The following is a 24,221-nucleotide window of genomic DNA, read 5'->3' as shown; positions in this document are numbered from 1 at the left end:
ATTATTCAGCCCCCTTTGGTCTGAGTGCAGTCAGTTGCCCATAGATATTGCCTGATGAGTGCTAATGACTAAATAGAGTGCACTTGTGTGTAATCTAATGTCAGTACAAATACAGCTGCTCTGTGACGGCCTCAGAGGTTGTCTAAGAGGATATTGGGAGCAACAACACCATGAAGTCCAAAGAACACACCAGACAAGTCAGGGATACCGTTATTGAGAAATTTAAAGCAGCCTTAGGCTACAAAAAGATTTCTAAAGCCTTGAACATCCCACGGAGCACTGTTCAAGCGATCATTCAGAAATGGAAGGAGTATGGAACAACTGTAAACCTACCAAGACAAGGCCGTCCACCTTGTCAAGGCTGAAGACAGGGCCAAGTAGAAGTTTGGGTAATGGAGCTCAAGACTCCAAGTACACGTTGGCTTTGGATACCCAAATTAGTAGGCCGGAGCCTATGACCCTTTAACCTTCAGTGAAAGAAGTGACACGACACCTTTGGATAGCTTAAAATCACTTCCTTGTTTAATGAGTTCCGGTCAGAGCTTTTTATTCAGTAGAAACAGCAAGGTAATGTAAAAAATTATCCAATCATAGCAAAGCAAGTAAGTACCAATCACAGCCTGGGGGTTTAACTTTTCCCTGACCAATCATAGTAAGGGATGTATGTACTACTTCAGCCAATCATGGCAGAGGATGTATATGCGATGTATGTGGGGGAAATCCAACTCATCTCGCCAGGGGGCGCTAATTCCTAAAATATGTTAGTGGAAAACAAGTTAGCTCAGGACAAGCCTTATCTGGGTGACACTGTCCCAGAGACCCCAGTGTCCTCGGTCATCTATCTAAGTTAAACATGCTAAGTAAAGAAGTGGCTTAATTACACAGTAAAAAGCAAAGAGACAAAGAAGACTTTGCTCTTGTTTTCCACAAAGAAAATCAATATCTTGCTGAGTAGAGAAATCTGCAATGAAGTAGCTTTTCTGAATAGCTCTGAATTCTAAGAGAACCTGTCATTCTAATAGTTATTGGGCCTACAAGGGCTTATGTTCATCTATAGTAATATTAAAAACCTCACAGCCTAAACTCACAGGCCGAACAAGGAGAGCGCTGATCAGAAATGCAGTCAAGAGGCCCATGGTGACTCTGGACGAGCTGCAGAGATCTACAGCTCAGGTGGGGGAATCTGTCCATAGGACAACTATTAGTCTTGCACTGCACAAAGGTGGCTCTTATGGAAAAGTGGCAAGAAGAAAGCCATTGTTAACATAAAAGTATAAGCCATGTGGGGGACACAGCAAACATGTGTGGCGGAAAACACTGCACATCACTTTGAACACACCATCCCCACTGTCAAATATGGTGGTGGCAGCATCATGTTTTGGGGGTGCTTCTCTTCAGCAGGGACAGGGAAGCTGGTCAGAGTTGATGGGAAGATGGATGGAGCCAAATACAGGGCAATCTTGGAGGAAAACGTCTTGGAGTCTGCAAAAGACTTGATACTGGGGCGGAGGTTCACCTTCCAGCAGGACAATGACCCTAAACATAAAGCCAGGGCAACAATGGAATGGTTTAAAACAAAACATATCCATGTGTTAGAATGGCCCAGTCAAAGTCCAGATCTAAATCCAATCGATAATATGTGGCAAGATCTGAAAACTGCTGTTCACAAACGCTGTCCATCTAATCTGACTGAGCTTGAGCTGCTTTGCAAAGAAGAATGGACAAGGCTTTCAGTCTCTAGATGTGCAAAGCTGGTAGAGACATACCCTAAAAGACTGGCAGCTGTAATTGCAGCAAAAGGTGGTTCTACAAAGTATTGACTCGGGGGCTGAATAATTACGTACAACCCACGTTGCAGTTTTTTTTTTTTTTTATGTTTGGAATCATGTATGATTTGTGTTCCACTTCTCACATGTACACCACTTTGAATTAGTCTTTCACGTGGAATTCCAATAAAATTGATTCATGTTTATGGCAGTAATATGACAAAATGTGGAAAACTTCAAGGGGGCCGAATACTTTTGCAAACCACTGTAATCTCCTATACATCCACAGAGTTATAGCATAATCAAAGATTTAATGCAAAAACTCTTGCTGAGGCAAGGGGGCTGACCCCAGCCTGAGCTCCGGTTACTAAAGGGGCGAAATCATCTTTCATTACGATCTCCACCCCAGGAGAGAGGGGTTAAAAGACTGAACACACAAACTGTCATGGTCCTTTTATGTTGATCCCATCCATCTCAGACCCACTGGCCGAATTATTTTGGACTATTTACAAATGACTTTTTACTAGAGATGTCGAACCTTCGCGGAAGGTTCGGTTCACCGAAAAGTTCGCGAACCGCAATAGACTTCAATGGGGATGCGAACTTTGAAAAATAGAAAAAAATATGCTGGCCCCAAAAGTGATGAAAAAGATGTTTCAAGGGGTCTAACACCTGGAGGGGGGCATGGCGGAGTGGGATACATGCCCAAAGTCCCGGGGAAAAATCTGGATGTGACGCAAAGCAGCGTCAAAGCAGAAATGACATTGAATGCTAAATTGCAGGCCTAAAGTGCTTAAAAACATCTTGCATGTGTATACATCAATCAGAGAGTGTAATTAGAGTTCTGCTTCACACTGACGCACCAAACTCACTGTGTAACGCACCGCAAACAGCTGTTTGCGTAGTGACGGCCATGCTGGACTGGTGTGCACCATGGCGAGAGTGTAGGCCGTGGCGGTTTTCAAGCCCATATGGTCGCCGGGCTGTGGTAGCTCAATGATAGAACAACAGTGACTGTCCAGCTGATCAAATTTGGTCTGTCCACAATGAAGCAACGACCTTATTATCTTTTTGTATGTAGGTAGGCATAGGTAGGTGTCCCAGTAGTTAGCTAGGCATAGGTAGGAGTCCCAGTATAGGTAGGTAGGCATAGGTAGGAGTCCCAGTATAGGTAGGTAGGCATAGATAGGAGTCCCAGTATAGGTAGGTAGGCATAGGTAGGTGCCTCAGTAGTTAGCTAGACATAGGTAGGAGACCCAGTAGTTAGCTAAGCATAGGTAGGAGACCCAGTATAGGTAGGTAGGCATAGGTAGGTCCCCTAGTATAGGTAGGTAGGTGTCCCCGTATAGGTAAGTAGGTGCCCCAGTAGTTAGGTAGGCATAGGTAGGTGTCCCAGTATAGATAGTTAGGAAGGGCCTGGCTGGCACAGTAATAACAATTACCAAGGTCCAGCTGCAACAGATAGGGCTGTAGGGCAGTGAGCAACACACACACACAAAAAATACATCAGGAAAACATTAGAGCTCTCAAAAGAGCTGTTGAGGGGTGCTATTTTAGCAATAAGAATCAGCCAGGAGCAAGCCAAGAGCCTAACTAATCTTTCCCTAGGAGAACAAGTCTGCAGCAGCTGTCCCTAGTCTGTCTCTAGCAGGCACACGAGTGGGTGTAATGGCCGGCAAACCTGCCTTATATAAGGGGGGGGGGGGGGCTCCAGGGCTTAGTGTAGCCTGAATGGCTACAATGTGCCTGCTGACTGTGATGCAGAGGGTCAAAGTTGACCCTCATAGTGCATTATGGGACGAATCGAACTTCCGCAAAAGTTCGCTTGGTCCAGGCGAACGCGAACTCCCAAAGTTCGCCTGGAACCGTTCGCCGGTGAACCGTTCGCTACATCTCTACTTTTTACCCTTCCTTGGACTTGTAGAGAATGTTACCATAACCATGTTATTGAAATATTGTTATGCCTAGTTGGGTGAACTAACTTTTTTAGCCTACTGGACTACCTAGAATTGCATCTTCTCATGCTAATGAGAAGTGGTGGCAGCTTACCTGATATCTGTACAAGAAAGCTAATTGTATCAAATTTATATACAATCGAAATTGTATTTTGTGTGTGCTCACCAACCAATCCAAAAGGTTACTTTGTCTACAGTCCTGAATGCCTTCAGTAAATCCTCAGTGTCTGAAGGCTGAATAGCAAACTATGGCAAAGGGAACAGGAATTGGTGATGTCACACACGTGCACAGTACAAAGTTACTTACATTTCAACGACGACCACTTGATCTGCAGCAGGGACGGATCTAGGGGGGGGCAGGCGGGTATCTTGTCCCAGGCGCATTTTGTTGAATTCTTAAAAAGGCGGCACAATTTGGATGGGGAATGGCAGTTTAGGCGCCAAAACCTGACCTTTAGGCGCCAAAACTGGATGGGGAATGGCAGTTTAGGTGCCAAAACCTGACCTTTAGGCGCCAAAACCTGACCTTGCCCCAGGCGCAACTTGGTCTAGATCTGTCCCTGATCTGCAGTAGCCACACCTCCATGTTATAGACCGGCTGACATAAGTAAGTTGTCAGTATGGCTGTTTCTACTATTACAGACTGGCAGGCAAGACAAGTAGTCAGTAGGGCTATACCTACTGTTACAGAGTGGCAGACATGACAGGTAGTCAGGTAGTAGCGCTGTACTCGCTGTTACAGACTGACAGCCATGATAGGTAGTCAGTCTGTAGGGGTGTATCTGCTGTTACAGACTGACAGCCATGGTAGGTAGTCAGTCAATAGGGCTGTACCTGCTGTTACAGACTGACAGCCATGATAGGTAGTCAGTCAGTAGGGCTGTACCTGCTGTTACAGAGTGACAGCCATGGTAGGTAGTCAGTCAGTAGTGCTGTACCTGCTGTTACAGACTGACAGCCATGGTAGGTAGTCAGTCAATAGGGCTGTACCTGCTGTTACAGAGTGACAGCCATGGTAGGTAGTCAGTCAGTAGGGCTGTACCTGCTGTTACAGACTGACAGCCATGGTAGGTAGTCAGTCAATAGGGCTGTACCTGCTTTTACAGACTGACAGCCATGGTAGGTAGTCAGTCAATAGGGCTGTACCTGCTATTACAGACTGACAGCCATGGTGGGTAGTCAGTCAGTAGGGCTGTACCTGCTGTTACAGACTGACAGCCATGATAGGTAGTCAGTCAGTAGGGCTGTACCTGCTGTTACAGAGTGACAGCCATGGTAGGTAGTCAGTCAGTAGGGCTGTACCTGCTTTTACAGACTGAAAGTCAAGATAGGATGTCCTTCAATGGGTCTGGACCTGCTACCACCAGGGCCGGCCCGCCCATGAGGCGGGGTAAGGCGGGTTCCTCAGGCGGCAGGAAGTGGAGGGGCGGCACCAGGCATTAAGAGGAAGTGCCTGCGCCTGTTTTTTACCGCCTTTCCGGAGAGACTGACTGGTCACACTGGAGTGTGCTACCTACCGGCTACCGCTGCCGCCCGCCTCAATTTGCCTGCGCTGCAGACAGTGAAGTCTCCCTGCCTGGCAGTGGCAGCACGCAGCACACCGAATCGGTGAGTGACCATCACCCTGTGTGCACAGTGACGCCAGCCCTGCCACTTGCGTGACGTGCCGCCCACGCCCACCCACCATGCCGGACTTCCGAGTCCGAGGTGAGGTCTGCCGCCTACTAGGCCTCTGTGAGGCTTTCCTAGCTGCACCGCTGCGCTGCCTCCGCTCCGCCTGCAGAATCCAGGACCGGAAGTGACTGGAGGAGTCACGCTGCCTGCCGCCCGCTGCCCGCCATCGCCATGATAGTCACGGTCACTGAGTGCTGGCGTGACAATGATGAGCCCGCCGTTGCCCCCCGGCCTTGCCCGCCAGCGAGAGATGGAGGAGCAAGCTCGCTGCCCTCTGCCCGCCAGCGCAAGATGGATGCTGGCTCGTGCCCGACTCCTGGCCTGCCCTCCGCCATCGTCGTCGCCGGACCCCACCATCCCCGGTGAGTCACTTTGCTGCGGCTGCCCCAGGCTCTGGCTCTGGCCCCTGGCTGCTCTTCACGGTCGGGTCGGATTCCTTTTTTGTATTTTCTAATGTTATGTAGTCAGACTGACACTGACTGGTGGTATATTTATTTGGAATGTGGTAGTAGACTGCAGGGCCGGTTCTAGCTACAATGGGGCCCCTGGGCAAAAGTAACCTGCCCCCCCCCCCCCTCCAGACCCTGAGACAAGTCAGGAGGAGACCTAGCAGGGCCCAGCAGCACTTACAGGCTCTAGAGCATTTGCTCAAGCACTGCCCCCCTCCCCTAAGTATTATAGCCAAATGAACCCCTAATTACCCCCTACCAATATTATAGCCATATGTGGCCCTAATAACCACCCCTCCCCACAGTATTATAGGGGGGCGCCTTCACGATCTTTGCCTCAGGCAGCAGAAAGTCCAAGACCGGCCCTGGCTACCACCCCCATATTACATGAACTGTGTCAATGCATTAGTGTGGGGCTGATAGGTGGGAGGGGTAGTGAGGATGCTTTGAAAGAGGAACTGGTCACCTGTGAATTGGTGCAGCCAAAATTTAGAATAGTAATACTGCAAACTCTTAATTTATGACCACATTCATTAAAACAAGATAATGAAAAAAATAAAGAAATATCTCTGATTACAAATTGCAAAGGCTAATTTAAAAATAAAATGTTTTAAGGGAAGGACAGCAGACCTTTACACCACTCTAAAACAAATCTATTTGGTCATTACAATTGCCAGAGGCATCGGAGCTGTTGGAAAACAGGATCTTCCAGATAAAACAGACTTTTCATAAAGCAGCATCACCTGCTATTTGCTGGCAATGACTGCAGCCACCACCTGGGTCACATGAGGCCATAGTAGCGGCTGGTGAACTGTTAGCAAATACGCAATGTGTACCAACCAGCTATGCATTGGCATTTTTTTCTTTTCTTAAATAGGTAGCCAGCTGAGCCAGCCATACAACTGAAGCATTCTGCACAGCCAGTGACATCACATCTGCCAATAGTTTAAAGGGAATCTTGCTTATTTTCAAAGAGTCATATTTTAGAGTGTTTATACTTTCCAGAGCTACGAGGAGAGCTCAGTTGCTGAGAAGTGGCTTGGATAATGTATTGTAAGTGAGATTGTGGGGGTTGGTTTATCAAAGAAAATGTTCTGTGAGGAGAAGTGGAGTTCAAATTATACTTAAGTCAGAGAAGTATAAGCTTTGTCTTTTTTTTATTCTGCACGTCTTTATGAAAGGGCTTATTCACTCTCCAGTGATGGACTGCGGGGAGGGGCCAGTTTACTGCATAGGCCACATAAGTTATGGCCTAGGGGGAAATGCAGCTCATGAGAGGCTGCACAGGGAAGGGGGAAGGATGGAGTATAGTGAGGGAAACTGCACATTAAATTGGTGGGGTTCACAGGGAGGACTGAGGGAGAAAGTAGAGGGGAGCTGTTGCACATGGGAGAAAGTACATGGAAAGGTGGAGCTATTTGTTGCACATGGGTGATAGTACATGGAAGAGGAACTGTTTGTTGCCCTTGGGTGATAGTACATGAAAGAGGGAGGGGAACTGTTTGTTGTCCTTGGGTGATAGTACATGGAAGAGGGAGGGGAACTGTTTGTTGTCCTTGGGGCGTAGTACATGGAAGAGGGAAGCAGGGGCATATCTGGGTAATATATAGCCTATGGCAAACAATGAAATTGGGTGATAGTACGTGGAAGAGGGTAACTGTTTGTTGCACATGGGTGATAGTACATGGAAGAGGGTAACTGTTTGTTGCACATGGGTGATAGTACATGGAAGAAGGGAACTGTTAGTTGCACATGGGTGATAGTACATGGAAGAGGGTAACTGTTTGTTGCACATGGGTGATAGTACATGGAAGAAGGGAACTGTTAGTTGCACATGGGTGATAGTACATGGAAGAGGGGAACTGTTTGTTGCACATGGGTGATAGTACATGGAAGAAGGGAACTGTTAGTTGCACATGGGTGATAGTACATGGAAGAGGGGAACTGTTTGTTGCACATGGGTGATAGTACATGGAAGAAGGGAACTGTTAGTTGCACATGGGTGATAGTACATGGAAGAGGGGAACTGTTTGTTGCACATGAGTGATAGTACATGGAAGCTGTTTGTAGCACATGGGCAGGCCTGGTCCGCCCATGATGCCAAGTGAGGCAGCTTCTTCAGGTGGCAGAAGTCTGGGGGCAGCACCAGGCAGAAACAGGAAGTGAAGAGAGTGCCTGGCCAACCTATACTGGGGGCAACTGTACCTAGCTATCAATATTAGGGGCATCGATAGCTGGCCACCTACCTATACTGAGGGTGTTTTTGGGGAGGCTGCTGTGCGCTTCATTCCAATTGAGGGGGTGGGGGGTTGTATCCTCACAAGTTTGCCTCAGGCAGCAAAAAGTCTAGAACCGGACCTGCACATGAGGGAAAGTACTTGGAAGAGAGGAGCTGTTTGTTGCACATGGGGTACAGTACATGAAAGAGGGGAGCTATTTGTTGCACAAGGGTGATAGTGCATGAAAGAGGGGAGCTATTTGTTGCACATGGGTGATAGTGCATGAAAGAGGGGAGCTATTTGTTGCACATGGGTGATAGTACATGGAAGAGGGGAGGTGTTTGTTGCACATGGGAGATAGTACATGGAAGAAGGGAGCTGTTTGTTGCACATGGGGTACAGTACATGGAGGAGGGGAGCTATTTGTTGCACATGGGTGATAGTACATGAAAGAGGGGAGCTATTTGTTGCACATGGGTGATAGTACATGGAAGAGGGGAGCTGTTTGTTGCACATGGGAGATAGTACATGGAAGAAGGGAGCTGTTTGTTGCACATGGGGTACAGTACATGGAGGAGGGGAGCTATTTGTTGCACATGGGTGATAGTACATGAAAGAGGGGAGCTGTTTGTTGCACATGTGTGATAGTACATGGAAGAAGGGAGCTGTTTGTTGCACATGGGTGATAGTACATGGAAGAGGGGAGCTGTTTGTTGCACATGTGTGATAGTACATGGAAGAAGGGAGCTGTTTGTTGCACATGGGTGATAGTACATGGAAGAAGGGAGCTGTTTGTTGCACATGGGTGATAGTACATGGAAGAGGGGAGCTGTGTGTTGCACATGGGTGATAGTACATGGAAGAAGAGAGCTGTTTGTTGCACATGGGAGATAGTACATGGAAGAAGGGAGCTGTTTGTTGCACATGGGGTACAGTACATGGAGGAGGGGAGCTATTTGTTGCACATGGGTGATAGTACATGGAAGAGGGGAGCTATTTGTTGCACATGGGTGATAGTACATGGAAGAGGGGAGCTGTTTGTTGCACATGGGTGATAGTACATGGAAGAAGGGAGCTGTTTGTTGCACATGTGTGATAGTACATGGAAGAAGGGAGCTGTTTGTTGCACATGGGTGATAGTACATGGAAGAGGGGAGCTGTGTGTTGCACATGGGTGATAGTACATGGAAGAAGGGAGCTGTTTGTTGCACATGGGTGATAGTACATGGAAGAGGGGAGCTGTTTGTTGCACATGGGTGATAGTACATGGAAGAGGGGAGCTGTTTGTTGCACATGGCGATAGTACATGGAAGATGGGAGCTGTTTGCTGCACATGGGTGATAGTACATGGAAGAGGGGTGCTGCTGCACGGCTGTTGAGGAACATGGAATTTGGGAGGGGGGCGATGGGCCTGGACCTACACTTGAGATGTGGGTTATTAATTAACTGGTAAATATAAAAAGTGCACTCAGCTCAGTGTGGCCACTCTCCCCAGTCCAGCGGGATTGTTACACCAGGTGTGCGAGGACCTTAGCCCTGCAGCCCTTTCAGCACACATGGTTCTGACTGATGTGATTATTACCTGCTGCCAATTTCTATAACTATTACTGAAATGAGGAAACCAAATCAAGGGCAGACAAATATGGTGGTCCCATTTATGGTTTCTATTACCAGTTTTTATCATATTATTGTTTCACTTTGGAATGAATATAGTATATGTATAACACATCTCATCTCTTTCAGTGGTTTCATAGCATGCTTTTAAGAGGATACTGTCTCCTGTTTATGCCACCTTGTGACTAAATCCAGTGTAATCCGCTGAATTATTATTATTTATTTTACTTATAAAGCAATAACATATTATACAGCGCTGGACAATAAATACATACAATGATACAAAGGATCATCTTTTCTCATTATATTACACATGCTATCCTGGTAACATAGGTTACTCCTGCGGTCCACTTAGCACACAAATACTTGTAGATGTAAGCATTCAGTGCAAACAATTTCTGCAACAAAATGAATAGGAGGAAACCTGACCAAGGGCAGCCATGGGAAGAACTCGATGAATATGAAATGTCAGATCCCAGCTAGAATGCTGCCTCTGCTAAAGATATTTGGTCACAATGATAAATAATCAGTACCAGTAGAAAGGGCAGAAGAGTAAATTTAATAATAGCTAGATGCAAATTCGCTACACTGTCTGAGGGAAGGGAGAACAAGCTGCTAATCTTCCATAACAGCTGGATAACACATATTGAGGAAATTCACTGCATGCTGCATACTGCAAGGCCCATCGCACATCAACATGATGGTGGTGATCTTTCAAATATGGGGGCCAGAGAGCCATTCAGAAAACTACTCAGTGCCCACAAGCAAACAGATTTCAAGGGGTGAATAAGCCCTCTTCACTACGGTAAAATGTATAGACTACAGACGCAATGCCCAATAGATTTAAAGGCAAGCCGACGTGAGAGGGATATGGAGGCTGCCATATTTATTTTCTATTAAACAATGCAAGTTGCCTGACTGCCCCCCTTACCCTGTGTCTCTAATACTTTTAGCCATCGATCTTGAACAAGCATGCAAATCAGATGTGTCTGACTCTGACTCAAATCTGACTGGATTAGCTGCATGCTTGAATTAGGGTTGTGACTCAGACACTAGTGATGCTAGGAGAGCAACAGGATGCCAGGCAATAGGCACTGTTTAAAAGGAAATAAATATGTCAGCCTCTATTATATACCTCTCACCTTGTGTTCAGCTTTCTATTTCAGCATTATTAACTGATAATCAGCCATTGAATTTCCTAATGTCATATGAATCGATTATTTTTAACTAATATCACTGTTTTGCGGATGAGGTTTTGGGACATAAAAGAGCCAGTTTATAAGGTGGCAATTTATACATTGCCTCGTTTTCTGCATATCACTATGGTTCTCCAAAACAAACTTCAGCTTTCTATAAAAGCCCAGAGTTTCTATAGTGAAAACCTCGATGTGCTCACTACAAATTTATTGTTCACATAACATTATGCCCATCATGTGACATGGCTGGCCGGTTGGAGTGTCAGAAAATATCCTTCCCTCTCACAGTAAACCAAGGGCTGCGGCTGGTTGTCTAGGGTCCTCCCATGCTGCATGCCATGGCGGTGATCAGGCCTTAGGCTAGGTACACACGATACAATTTTCTGGCAGATTTACCTGGCAGATCCATTTTTTTGCAACATGTCCCATCTGAATTTCGATCGATTCTCCAATCAATTTCCGTGCACTTTTATGGAAATCAATCGTACAATTAATCGAAACTGAGATCATGTTGGAAAAAATCGATCTGGCAGGTAAATCTGCCAGAAAATTGAATCGTGTGTACCTAGCATTAAGGAGTGCGTAAATAGATCTCTTTAGCTGGTGGGGAGCAGATTTCAAATCTTTTATCTCCCTTTATCAGCAGTCCCCATTCGTTAATATTTAATGATTAACATCATTAAGCGTATATAACTATATTACCCATATAAGGATTAACCTCTTGAAACATGTTGGTTTAGCAATGCTGCAATCACTTGTTTTTAAGTTCTACAGCCAATGAAACCTCTCAACCTTACAATCCCACTTGGCTTGATCGGGAAAATACATAGTTAACCACCTTGGCGGTATGGACGAGCTCAGCTCGTCCATAGCCGCCGCAGGGCACCACTCAGGCCCTGGTGGCCGATTTTCGTAATTTTTTTTTGTTAAACACGCAGCTAGCACTTTGCTAGCTGCGTGTTGGGGACGATCGCCGCCACTCGCTACCGATGCGCCCCAACCCGGCGCGTAACAGGCCCCCCCCCCCCGAGACCCCGTGCGCAGCCTGGCCAATCAGTGCCAGGCAGCACTGAGGGGTGGATCGGGACTCCCTGTGACGGGATGACGTCTGACGTCATTCCGTTCATCGCCATGGCGACGGCGGAAGCCCTATAGGAAATCCCGTTCAGAACGGGATTTCCGGATGTGCTTGATCGCCGGAGGCGAACGGAGGGGTGGGAGGGATGCCGCAGGGGGGGGGGGAATATTGTAGCTAGTGCTAGGCTAGCTACATGATTTTAAAAAAGAATGCAAAAAATACTGCTGCGCCGCCACCCTGGCGCAATCAATAGAACGCCAGGGTGGTTAATAACAGATTTAGAGTTGATTGAGGGTTTTTATCAAACTGAATAGCTAATATAATTGAGTAAGTTAGATCAGTTAATGCTGCAGCTGCTGATCATCCCAAACACTGAAGCCAGGGGCATAACAATAGATCCTGCAAGGGATGCAGCCGCAGGGGGGCCTAGAAGCCACAGGGGGGCCCATGAGGGGAGAAGTTTCTTATCCCTGTCCTGAGAGACTGACAACTGAGTGCATGAAGATAATAACTCCCTGCTCTCTGCACAATTGTTCTAATGACTGTGTTTGCTTAGCCACTGATAAGGACTCATACAAAGTTTTGTAGACAAAGATTTGTAGACAGTGTGCAGCAGGCTCTTGTGTACAGTGCCCATCCCCAACCTCTCTACCCCTCCCCAAGTGCTTTGTACTGTAGTGATGCTGGAGAAGTTTGCAGAGCCAGTTGTGTTCCATCAGAGATGGACAGAGTGAGTGTAATACGCTGAGACTGGGAGCACACTCGTCTGTCGGTTTTCTCTAAGTGTTTTTTGCCCACCAGGGGCTTGATTCACTAAACCGCGATAACTCCTTTCATGGTCGTGCTAGTGTTTTCACGCGCAATCGTGAATTTTTGCGTGCGGAAATTCTCAATTGCATGCAGAAATTCGCGATTGCGTGCAAAAACGCTAGCGCAGCCATGATATAAGTTATCACGGTTTAGTGAATCAAGCCCCATGTGTATCTGTATGTGTGAAAACATGCACGTTATATCACAGAAGCTCATGTAATTGATAGAGAAAATGTGTGCACTGCTTCACGTATGTCTGTTTTTATTTGCATGGGGAAAACACATTCAAGTGTGCACTAGCAATTGAATAAGATTGGTTCTCGGTTTACCTGTGCAGAAAGCAATGGGGGCACCCTCCAAAGTTTTGCAGGGGGGGGGGGGGGGCAGTGATTTCTAGTTACGCCCCTGCAGCCATGCCTGAATTGGAGCTCGCCCACACATTGGAGCTACTGCAAACATATTTTTATGAATAAGAACGCTATAGAATGCTTTTCATAGCTAAGTGCATTCATCCACGGCACAGAAGGATGGGAGTAACTTCAGATGATGGAAAGTATGGATATTTCATCACTGAAAGTATAGGAGCACCACAGAAAAATGCTTCCAGTCTGGAAGCATTTTTCTGTGGTGCTCCTATACCAGTCTGTATGATTCATTTCAGGGATGTTGTCCAGCCACTAACCTCAGCTTACAATGTAACCAATAGAAACAGGTCCAGGTAGTCCTTCCTTTATAACAGAACATTGGCCAATCTGAGATCAGGCCTAGCAGAATGTGATTGAGGTATCTGGGAGAAATCTGCCAGTATGTGGCTGGCTGAGGTTACTGAGGAGGATAGTTGCTACAAAGCATTGTGAGGTTGTGTTCAGTTATTCTGCTGCTCTTTTATACAGGAAGGATTAGCAAGATGTAAGTCAGCCTTCTGCATGTACATCCTCATAAAGACTTTACATGGAAGCAGCCCTTCACCCTAACACCTGCTGCAAGAATCAAATGCATTTCACTAAAATATAAGAACGATCCAGGAAGAAAGTGCCCCTTCGCTGGCCATAAGGACATAATGTGGTTATTGACATATTAGCTGTGTGTGACGCAGGCTTCCAGTCACAGGCTATTAAATCATTCACCCACCGCTACAGCGCACTGTGCAATAGATTTATTACATGTATGTCACTCTAGTGATTGCTGTGACATTTTACAAGTAATGTGACTTGGCAGTGATGTGACTTGTGTAAGTGAATGGCAAATGCCGGTATATGACTCTAGTTTAGCCGCTCCATTACTGCTACCTTCACCCACTTCCAGTTTTACACCCTTGCATAGCATGGCACGTTTCTGCTGCAGTATCTGCAGTACATTATGGGACTTCGCATTGCTACACCTACAATGCAAATACTGAAAGCACAAGTATCTTGGTGCAACTTTTTTTTATCATATTTTTTAGTTTAACCGATTCTTAACGCTATATTATTGAAAGTAGTCCAAGAAGTGCAATTTATACTTACATGCTTCCCATCACAAAATCCCAGCCTAAATTCTGAGAAGCAACAATCAATTGTGTTTGGAAACACTGAGGCTGATAGCACACTGGGCTGTGCAGAAAACGATGAGCTTACCGCATTGTGCGTATCTGCATTTTTTGGGTGCATTTTTGTATGTTTTTGTGGTTTTGCAATTTCCTCCCTTTTCAATGTAGAAAACAACAGTATATTAATTTTATTTTTTTCCTTCCATAGGAAAACATTGAATCATATATATTGATTCTCATACAGTAAGCAAAATAAGCAGCAAGTTGTGTGTATTTAAAAATTGGTAAATGCAGCGATATATGGTGTACTATGTAGCCCATAGGTTTCTATTCTGAGCATAAATGCATGCGTGTTTTGTACTCTTGAAAAACGTTGATTCTGCGATGTGTGCTCCCTGCCAAAGCGTTAGTGTACTTATGTGTGCTTAAAATGTCTCAATAATGCCGTATAACAGCAATACTGATTTTATAATTGTAATGCTGGCATATCACATTGTGTAATTAGTTACAGTAAAAGCTGTTACTCTCCACCCGATATACAGTGGGGTGCGAAAGTTTGGGCAACCTTGTTAATCGTCATGATTTACCTGTGTAAATCGTTGGTTGTTACGATAAAAAAGGTCAGTTAAATATGTCATATAGGAGACACATACAGTAATATCTGAGAAGTTAAATTACGTTTATTGGATTTACAGAATGTTCGCAATAATTGTTTTAATAAAATTAGGCAGATGCATACATTTGGGCACTGTTGTCATTTTATTGATTCCAAAACCTTTAGAAATAATTATTGGAACTCAAATTGTCTTGGTAAGCTCAGTGACCCCTGACCTACATACACAGGTTAATCCAATTATGAGAAAGAGTATTTAAGGGGGGGGGTCAATTGTAAGTTTCCCTCCTCTTTTAATTTTCTCTGAAGAGTAGCAACATTGGGGTCTCGAAACAACTCTCAAATGACCTGAAGACAAAGATTGTTCACTATCATGGTTTGGGGAAGGATACAGAAATCTGTCTCAGAGATTTCAAGAGATTTCAGCTGTCTGTTTCCACAGTTAGAAACATATTGAGGAAATGGAAGACCACAGGCTCAGTTCAAGTTAAGGCTCGAAGTGGCAGACCAAGAAAAATCTTGGATAATCAGAAGCGACAAATGGTGAGAACAGTCAGAGTCAACCCAGAGACCAGCACCAAAGATCTACAACATCATCTTGCTGCAGATGGACTCACTGTGCAGCGCTCAACCATTCAGCGCACTTTACACAAGGAGATGCTGTATGTGAGAGTGATGCAGAGGAAGCCTTTTCTCCATCCACAGCACAAACAGAGCCGCTTGAGGTATACTGTTTGTGCTGTTGGCGGAGAAAAGGTTTCAAAAAGAACACAGCATTCCAAGAAAAACACCTGCTACCTACAGTAAAATATGGTGGTGGTTCCATCATACTGTGTGGCCAGTGCAGGGACTGGGACTCTTGTCAAGTTGAGGGATGCATGCATGGATACCTCTCAGTATCAGCAGATTCTGGAGACCAATGTCCAGGAATCAGTAACAAAGCTGAAGCTGCGCCGGGGCTGGATATTTTAACAGGACAATGACTCTAAACGTTGCTCAAAATCCACTAAGGCATTCATGCAGAGGAACAAGTACAACGTTCTGGAATGGCCATCTCAGTTCCCAGACCTGAATATAATTGAAAATCTGTGGAGTGAGTTAAAGAGAGCTGTCCATGCTCAGAAGCCATCAAACCTGAATGAACTAGAGATGTTTTGTAAACAGGAATGATCCAAAATACCTTCAACCAGAATCCAGAATCTCATTGGAACCTACAGAAAGCATTTAGAGGCTGCCATTTCTGCAAAGGGAGGATCTACTAAATATTGATTTCATTTCTTTTTTTGTGATGCCCAAATTTATGCACCTGCCTGATTTTGCTTAAACAATTATTGCGCACTTTCTGGAAATTCAATAAACTTCATTTCACTTCCCAAATATCACTGTGTGTATCTCCTGTATCATATATTTAACTGACATTTTTTGTTGTAACAACCAACGAATTACACAGGAAAATCATGACGATTAACAAGGTTGCCCAAACTTTCGCACCCCACTGTACTGAGGGTGGAGAGCAGGTGAGATACAGCAAACCTGGACTGGGTTCCTTTAAAAATGGTCTGCTATTAGATGAGAAAAAATTGCAGCTTTCACCTTGGTAATATCAGATTATAGTGAGTGCTGCTAAAACATTACTGAAAAAGCAACTGTAATTGCAGTCATGTGCATCCTTTGCACTGCACTTTTCATAAAAAAAACAATATCACCTTTTATCAGTCCACACAGGTACATTATGCTAAGAATTATTTTACTCTAAATGCATTTTAACTGGATAAGAAAAAAATTGAAAAAATGTAATTATTTCACAGTTTTCGACCATTATAGTTGTAAAATAAAATGTTCTACTGTGGATAAAAGCCACACATTGTATTTGCCCATTTGTCCCGGTTATTGCAATGTTTAAAATATTTCCCTGGTTCAATGTATAGCGCCAATATATTATTTGGAAATAAAGGTGCTTTTTTTTCAGTTTTGCGTCCATCGATAATTACAAGCCCATAAATAAAAAAAAAAATAACAGTAATATACCCTCTTGACATACATATTAAAACAAGTTCAGTCCCTAAGTTAGCTATTTATGTATGTTTTATGTGATTTTTTTTATGTGAAAAAAATTATTTGGGTACTATGGGAGAGGGAAGGAGTTAATTTTAAATGTAAGTGTGTGTATTTTTATTAAATAATGTATCATGGTGTAATTTTACTATTTGGCCACAAGATGCATTTTTTCCTATTCAGGTATGTAAATACGTGAATAGGAAGTAATGCGTGGCACTGTAACTCCGGAAGATACAATGACACAGGCATGGAGGCCTGGGACCCACTACAAAGCACAAAGCGCTAACGCAATTGCTAGTGATTTTTGGTAGTGCTTTGTAAGCGATTTGGGGGGCAATTTCCCTGCTCCTATACAATACATTGGAATGGAAATGCTCCCAAAAGACTGCATGTCCTAGGATTGCGATTTGCCTAATCACACTAGTGGAATCTGTCCCATCCATTTGCATTGGCAGAACGTTTAGGGAAATCGCTAGTGATTGAAAGCGATCCCTAAATGCTCAAAATCGCTCTAGTGGGTCCCAGCCCTGAAAGCTGGTTTTGTAAAATATTCCCATTGCATCTGAAATGTTGTCATCCCTGTGCAGTCCTGATCTGCACTTCAGTGAACACTAAATATGCATACACATGCACAAAAACCTCGGGCAACAGTTCAGAGACAAGTTCTGTACAGATGGGTCGCTAGCCTGCAGGTTCGCTATGTATTCTGTTGCTATGGAGGTGGAAGGAGGGACCACAGTGAAGGGGCAAGAGGGGGGGGAGGGGGTAGTCCGTATCTCTCACAGACACATCTGTGGCTACCAGATACGCTAGATTATTCTAGTGTGTGTTCAAAGTTTAAAAGGTCTATTTATAGAGCTGTGTTACAGTGTAATTATCATATAGAGCACAGGAACATTTTAAGCATTTCCCTAAAAGGCTGCTATTACCAGAAGAACAAAGTGCCACATCACAGGATTTGCTTTTTCACCTACAGCATGGAGCATGCAGTGTGGCTGTCTTCAGTGTCAAGTGGACCTGAACTCTTGCACAGGACAGAAGGAAAGCATAGAGAAATGCACACTATATATATATGTAGAGAGTTTAGCCTGCATAATTCCCCCTCATCTGTGACTAATCACAAGTTTAATTTAATCTCTCAGCCGTGTCAGCTGGCTGCCTCAGCAGAGCAGCTAATTTGTAAACACAGGGTATTAACCCTATGTCTGCTTCCATGAAAGCAGAAAGTAGACACACTGCAGATGTATTGCATGATTTGTATCAGCTGTGACAAAGAAAGGGTTATTATGCTGTTGCTTACCTTTTAGAGTTGTGAGTTCAGGTCCGCCTTAATAGGATGAGTTAATTTGGGTGTAATAAAGCCGCCTGGATTTTCCTTATTACCTCACACCGTATTTATGTGAACACAGGCATAAGTCTTGCCAGCAGCCTTTCCGATGCAATGTTGTGTAGTGTGCATCACTCAGTAATGCCCCCAGCCTGAACAAACACTTCTAAACGGATTAAACTTCCCACAACACCGTGTTGTGATGCTAAGCAAAGTAAAACGGGGATAGAACCTTGTCTCATTATAAAATGGCCACACAGGGCTATGGCACATAAGCAAGCTTTCAGTGCCAAAAGATTGCCAGGGACAACCTGCCCACAGCCCTGTTAAAATACAATTTATGGCATTTTAGCACAAATCAGCTCTTCATTCATCACCAGCATAAGCACTCCTCGCAGTGAAGTGTTAAGTCATTCTGCTGCAAGTGACTCCATGGAATGTATAAATAGGGCTGTGAGCAGCTTGTCACTACCAATTCCTTTCTAGTAATAACTTCTTGTGGGAGCCACTCTGTAAGGTAAGGCATAGAGAAGCGGGAGGATTAAAGGAAAATAACAACAAACAAACTAGCAGTTATAACTCATATGTGACTATGCAGCACAAAGGATAGCCCATACTAAAATATACTGTAGCGGTCTTCATATGTGATTAGGATGTGCTTTGTGTCCCTTCAGCCATGGTGAATATGGTAAGTACTGTATGTGACAGAAATATTCTACCACATGGTGGCTGGCTTTGATTGGAGCGATCATAGTAGCCCCTCCCTCAAGAACACAGAATGTCTCCCTGCTTTCCCTGCCACCACTAGTAATGGTCATGTCTACCAACATTTTGAGATGAGAAGGGGGAACTTTAAGAAACACCTCTGCCACACCCCTAGTCATGCATGCCACTAAAAATTAATAAACAAAAGATAAATTTGTAGAATTTAAACCACACTGGTAATTTCTATCATCACTAGTTTTTCTTGAAGCAGGGTTTTTCGGCGCCTGCCCCGAGCCACACAGAGCTGAAGTTTGGTGCAGCTATAGCAGTAATGGTAGAGTCCGCGCCACGCGCAAGGGGTAATTCAGGGAATCCGCCGATTGCTGGATCCTGAATTACATCTCCCTCTGAGATGTGATGACCCAGAGGGGGAATAGTATTTAAACACCCTTCCCCCCACCCGAATTTGTACAGCAGCAGGGTAAGCTATCATTCAACTCACCCTGCGCCGAAAAGCCCTGGCGCCAGGATGCCATGTACGCAGTTTTTATTCATATTAACATATGAAATTAAGAAATATATCAATTTAAAAAAATGGGAATAAAGTTTGCAGCCAATAAAACACATTTTTCAGTAGAAAAATACATATATTTATGTAAATCTGTACATCAGTCCAGAAAGAGGGACAAATGAAAGAAAACGCGGAGTGGTGCAGGAGCATGCCACTTGATTGAACATGTTATTAGTACCTACAATAGTGATGCTGATTGCCTACAATTTGCAGTTATGATTAGAATGGGACAGCTAAAGACTGGTGGTTCTTCTTAGGAAGGAAGCCTTTATGATTTCTTTTTCTCTAACTGATGCACTTGGTAGTCTCAGGGCTTTTCAACCAGTAGTACTTTGCTGTTGGCCAGGTGGTACACTCCTGGTTTGCCTGCCACTTCATTACTAACCTGCCTCTTGTCCTGGTCCCGTCCAGCCTCCACAAAGTTCAGCTTCCCCTTGCTCACTCCTCGCTGTGCTGCCCTGTGGCATACTTCAGACCTCAGATCAGTGGTGAGGAGACAGCCAGGCAAATGGTGCACAGTGACTGCAGGTATACTTCAAATACAGAAAGTGACATCACTCCACCAATGCCTCCTGCTATTCCCCTCCCATATGTTTTCTTAAAGTGTACCAGTAAGAAAAAAGTGCCCCAGTGGTACTTACCTCGGGAGGGAGAAGACTCTGTATTCAAAAGAAGCTCCTTGTTGGCGTGAATGCATGCGCAGTAGCGGTTCTCCGCTCATGCTCTGGCAGAAACAGCCGAACCTGATCGGGTCAGATCTACTGTGCAGGCACACTGGTGGTACTTTAAATTTTAATGCAATAAAAGTGGTACAATTAGTGAAAAGGTTGACAAGCCCTGGTATAGGTTTTAATGATAGAAATGAGATGCAGGTATTTTGTAGGTAAATATGTGGTGTTCTTATTTATTGTACTTGTACTATGCATACTAAAAAAAACTCCCCCTATGGTGTGCAGAATGTCCCTGTCTCTGGTTACATGTAAGGGCAGGGAGGGATGGGGGATGCTATGCCTTGGTGTCCTGAGGAGGCGTGGTCACACACACGAAAGTGTGGTTGACAAAGCTGGCTTAACAACTCCATTGTTGTATCTTACCAAGCTTAGGAATTGGAGTGCCAAACCCTATCGTCTTTTGTTATATATAATTTGGCCAGGTTTTTATTTTTTTTAATTTTACCAGCCCCTATTCCAACTACCACCATTCTACTGCCCCACTATACTATCTATCCCCATTCTGTGTACTGCGCATTATAGTGCTTTCCATTATAGTACCTATCATTATAGTGCCTTTTGTAATAGTACCCCTTGTCCTTATAATGTCCCTACCATCATGCTACTTGTTATAATGCCCGATTACAGGCCTGTCCAGTCTCCATTTTAGTGCACTTTTTTTTGCAAACTCTCCATTATGACTGTTCTTACTATGGTTCTTGCATTATACTAGTTCTTATTATAGTGGCATCATTACAGAGCTTTTTTTGTCCCCAACATGGAGTGTGCTATAAGTATACTTACCTGTCCTCTGGCTCCATCCAATCCTTTGCCCCTTATTCCCAGGCAATCTTGCCTCTTCTGTTTATATCTTCATCACAGTCATATGACCCCAATGCCATTAATTGGACTGGCCATGGTAGACTGGCCTGGGACTCAGGAATCCCAGTGTCAGTGGAAGATAAAAGTCTGATACAGCCAGAGGACAGGTAGTTATAATGCTTAGATCATACTCCTTGACAAACCCAGCTGGGAAATATTCAGACAGCAGATTTTTGGTTATAGGCAGGGGAAAAACATGAGTCATTTGTTTGCACTGTACATATATTTCTGTACGGTTGGCAACTCTCCTGTAGACCCCATCAGTGATATACAGTATGAAAAAAACGTTTGTACTGCCTTTTCTAAAGTTCTGTACAAAGTAAGGAGATTTGTGACTGTAACAATGGCATTAGCTTTTGTACACGTGCAGAACATGAAACAATGACAAGCTTGTCCAGAAGAAATCATTAATGGAAAGAAAATTGCCTTTACCACTGTCAACCCTCTTTCCGTACTCGCCCGCTCCTCAAATGCTAGTACGTGATTCAGATGTACTCTTCAGCTTATCTAGCTTTAAGTCAACAACCAATTTTCTTGACCTCATTCCATCACAAGTGTTACTATCAGTGTGTTCTACTGCCCATTATTCTCAAATATGTCTGCTTTCTAACCTCTTATAAATTCTATTAATTTGCTAGGGATGCCACCAACATTCAAGCCCTTAAAGGAAATCTGTAGTGAAAGGAATAATGAGCATTCCAGATTTATTAACTGTTAAAAATTCGAGTGACCCGGCTTGTAGGACAGCCAGTAATGTCCAAACAACTGATGTGCGCATTTACTCTGGTTTACTGGCTTAGTTTTAGGGACATTGTGTATCAGAGCAAAAGCCAAGCAATTAGCATTTACATATATAAATAAATATCAGCCTTAAAGAGAATCTGTATTGAAGAAATGTTATATAAATAAACATATCAGCCTGTTCGGGGACATCTCCTAGCCCCCTCAGTGACATGTTCGCCGCTCTCCGCCGCAATATTGGAAATAAAATAGCAGTTAAAACTGTTTTGTAAACAGTAAAGATGGCCGCCAAAACAGGAAGCATACTGAAAAGAAACAGGATGTATACTGCCTTATGTTTGCATGACAAGTTTTTATTATTACACAGTGAATGCAGCCTTCAGATGTTATGTGCAAGTTTAGAAAAAGTTTTACCTTCTGCCTCTGAGGCTCTGTGCCACTGAAGTGTGACAAGAATTCTCAGACTCCTGTGACAGACAGCTTCATCCTCCTACAGCCTGACAGACACAGCTGAGACTGAGAGCAGGGACCTGTCTGTGAGTGAGAAATACACAAAGCGCACAGGCGTGAGCCTGCAGGGGGCGTGCATAATTTGTCCCTATCACAGCAGAGGCAGCTCCTTCCTCCCTGGGCCGACAAAGCTTCACAAAGAAAAGAAGATAAGATATATTAGAGAGACAGTGCAACTAGAAAAAGCTGCAGTAAGCCAGAGCACATTAGAACAGGTATAGGAACTTGTAAGATATGAGAAATAAGGATGAAAATTTTGTTACAGAGTCTCTTTAAGAGGCATCTGGTCTCTATTCCTATACCTACGATAAAAAGGTCCATATTTTAGATCAGGTGTTTTTGTGGCTACACTTGTTATGGTTGTGAAGATTATGATGTCCACACCTTGTACAATGGGTCCCCAAGCTGTGAGGGTCACCAGGGATAGGCATTGGGCAAGGGTGTGAACAGTGGGGGGCTCCATCAAAGTTTTTGATTTGTAGTTATGCTGAAAATCTTATGCTGGCCAATCACTTGTAGATTGACCTGGCAAATTTTTATTACATCCTTCATATGTACCAATAGTGCAGGTGGTTTAGTAGCAAAAAAGTATTTCAAACATTCAGTCTAGTCTTGAGAAAGAAAAATCGGAGGTTTGCCATCCCACTTGCGCTGTTGGTAAATTCTGCTTGTCCAACAAACATCTGCAGGATGAACAATCTATGGGCAGCATAAACAGTTTCACAACACCGCGATAACCAATTTGGTGAACGATTGATTACTCTCTGAAATGAATTTATCACCTTGCACCACTTGTTTTTGATTCGTTATTACGAAAACTTGATTTGAAAATATATTTCCGCACTACCAATGCAAGCTTTGCACTTGCAGTGCAGAGCTGTGTGATCATCAGTCTCCACTCCCCATTTACATTTAGTAAAGAAAAAGACAGCCTTTTCCAGTCAATCAATAATTCAATCTAAACTGACTGAGTTCCTAGTTTTTAACTGTTTTTGTTTGATTCAGTGTTTTAATCAAAATGGAAAATACTGTACATGAAAGAGATCTTAACCACTTCCCGACCGCCGTATATACAATTGGCGGCCGGGAAGTGGACGCCGCAAGGACCGCCGTATTGACAATTGGCGGCGGTCCTTGTATGGGCATGGGTGGAGCGATCGCGTCATCCGTGACGCGATCCTCCGCCTCCGCCTGGCGCCGCTCACCCCGCCGCAACATCCCGCCGGCCATACGGAAGCGCCGGCGGGATGTTAACCCGACGATCGCCGCATACAAAGTGTATAATACACTTTGTAATATTTACAAAGTGTATTATACAGGCTGCCTCCTGCCCTGGTGGTCCCAATGTCCGAGGGACCACCAGGGCAGGCTGCAGCCACCCTAGTCTGCACCAAGCACACTGATTCCCCCCCCCCCCTGCCCCAGATCGCCCACAGCACCCATCAGACCCCCCCCTGCCCACCCCCCAGACCCCTGTTTGCACCCAATCACCCCCCTAATCACCCATCAATCACTCCCTGTCACTATCTGTCAACGCTATTTTTTTTTATCCCCCCCTGCCCCCCGCTCCCTCCTGATCACCCCCCCACCCCTCAGATTCTCCCCAGACCCCCCCCCCAGAACCCCCCCCCCCCCCCATGTACTGTATGCATCTATCCCCCCTGATCACCTGTCAATCACCTGTCCATCACCTGTCAATCACCCGTCAATCACCCCCTGTGACTGCCACCCATCAATCAGCCCCTAACCTGCCCCTTGCGGGCAATCTGATCACCCCCCCACACCAATAGATCGCCCACAGATCCGACATCAGAT

The 24,221-nt window shown here is 44.6% G+C and overlaps 1 long non-coding RNA gene across 1 annotated transcript in view; it reads right to left on the bottom strand.

Moving 5' to 3' along the window:
- Window positions 1-18,465, bottom strand: part of LOC137563361 (uncharacterized) — a 65,056-nt gene extending 46,591 nt beyond the window's left edge. Inside the window, exon 1 of the long non-coding RNA XR_011030331.1 lies at window positions 18,261-18,465. This is a non-coding gene — a long non-coding RNA (uncharacterized lncRNA). The remainder of the gene's footprint in view (window positions 1-18,260) is intronic.
- Between the last annotated feature and the right edge of the window lie 5,756 nt (window positions 18,466-24,221).

This window comes from Hyperolius riggenbachi, chromosome 3 (assembly GCF_040937935.1).
Source record: "Hyperolius riggenbachi isolate aHypRig1 chromosome 3, aHypRig1.pri, whole genome shotgun sequence".
Lineage (NCBI taxonomy): Eukaryota > Metazoa > Chordata > Amphibia > Anura > Hyperoliidae > Hyperolius > Hyperolius riggenbachi.
This window is presented reverse-complemented; position numbering and strand designations above follow the sequence as displayed.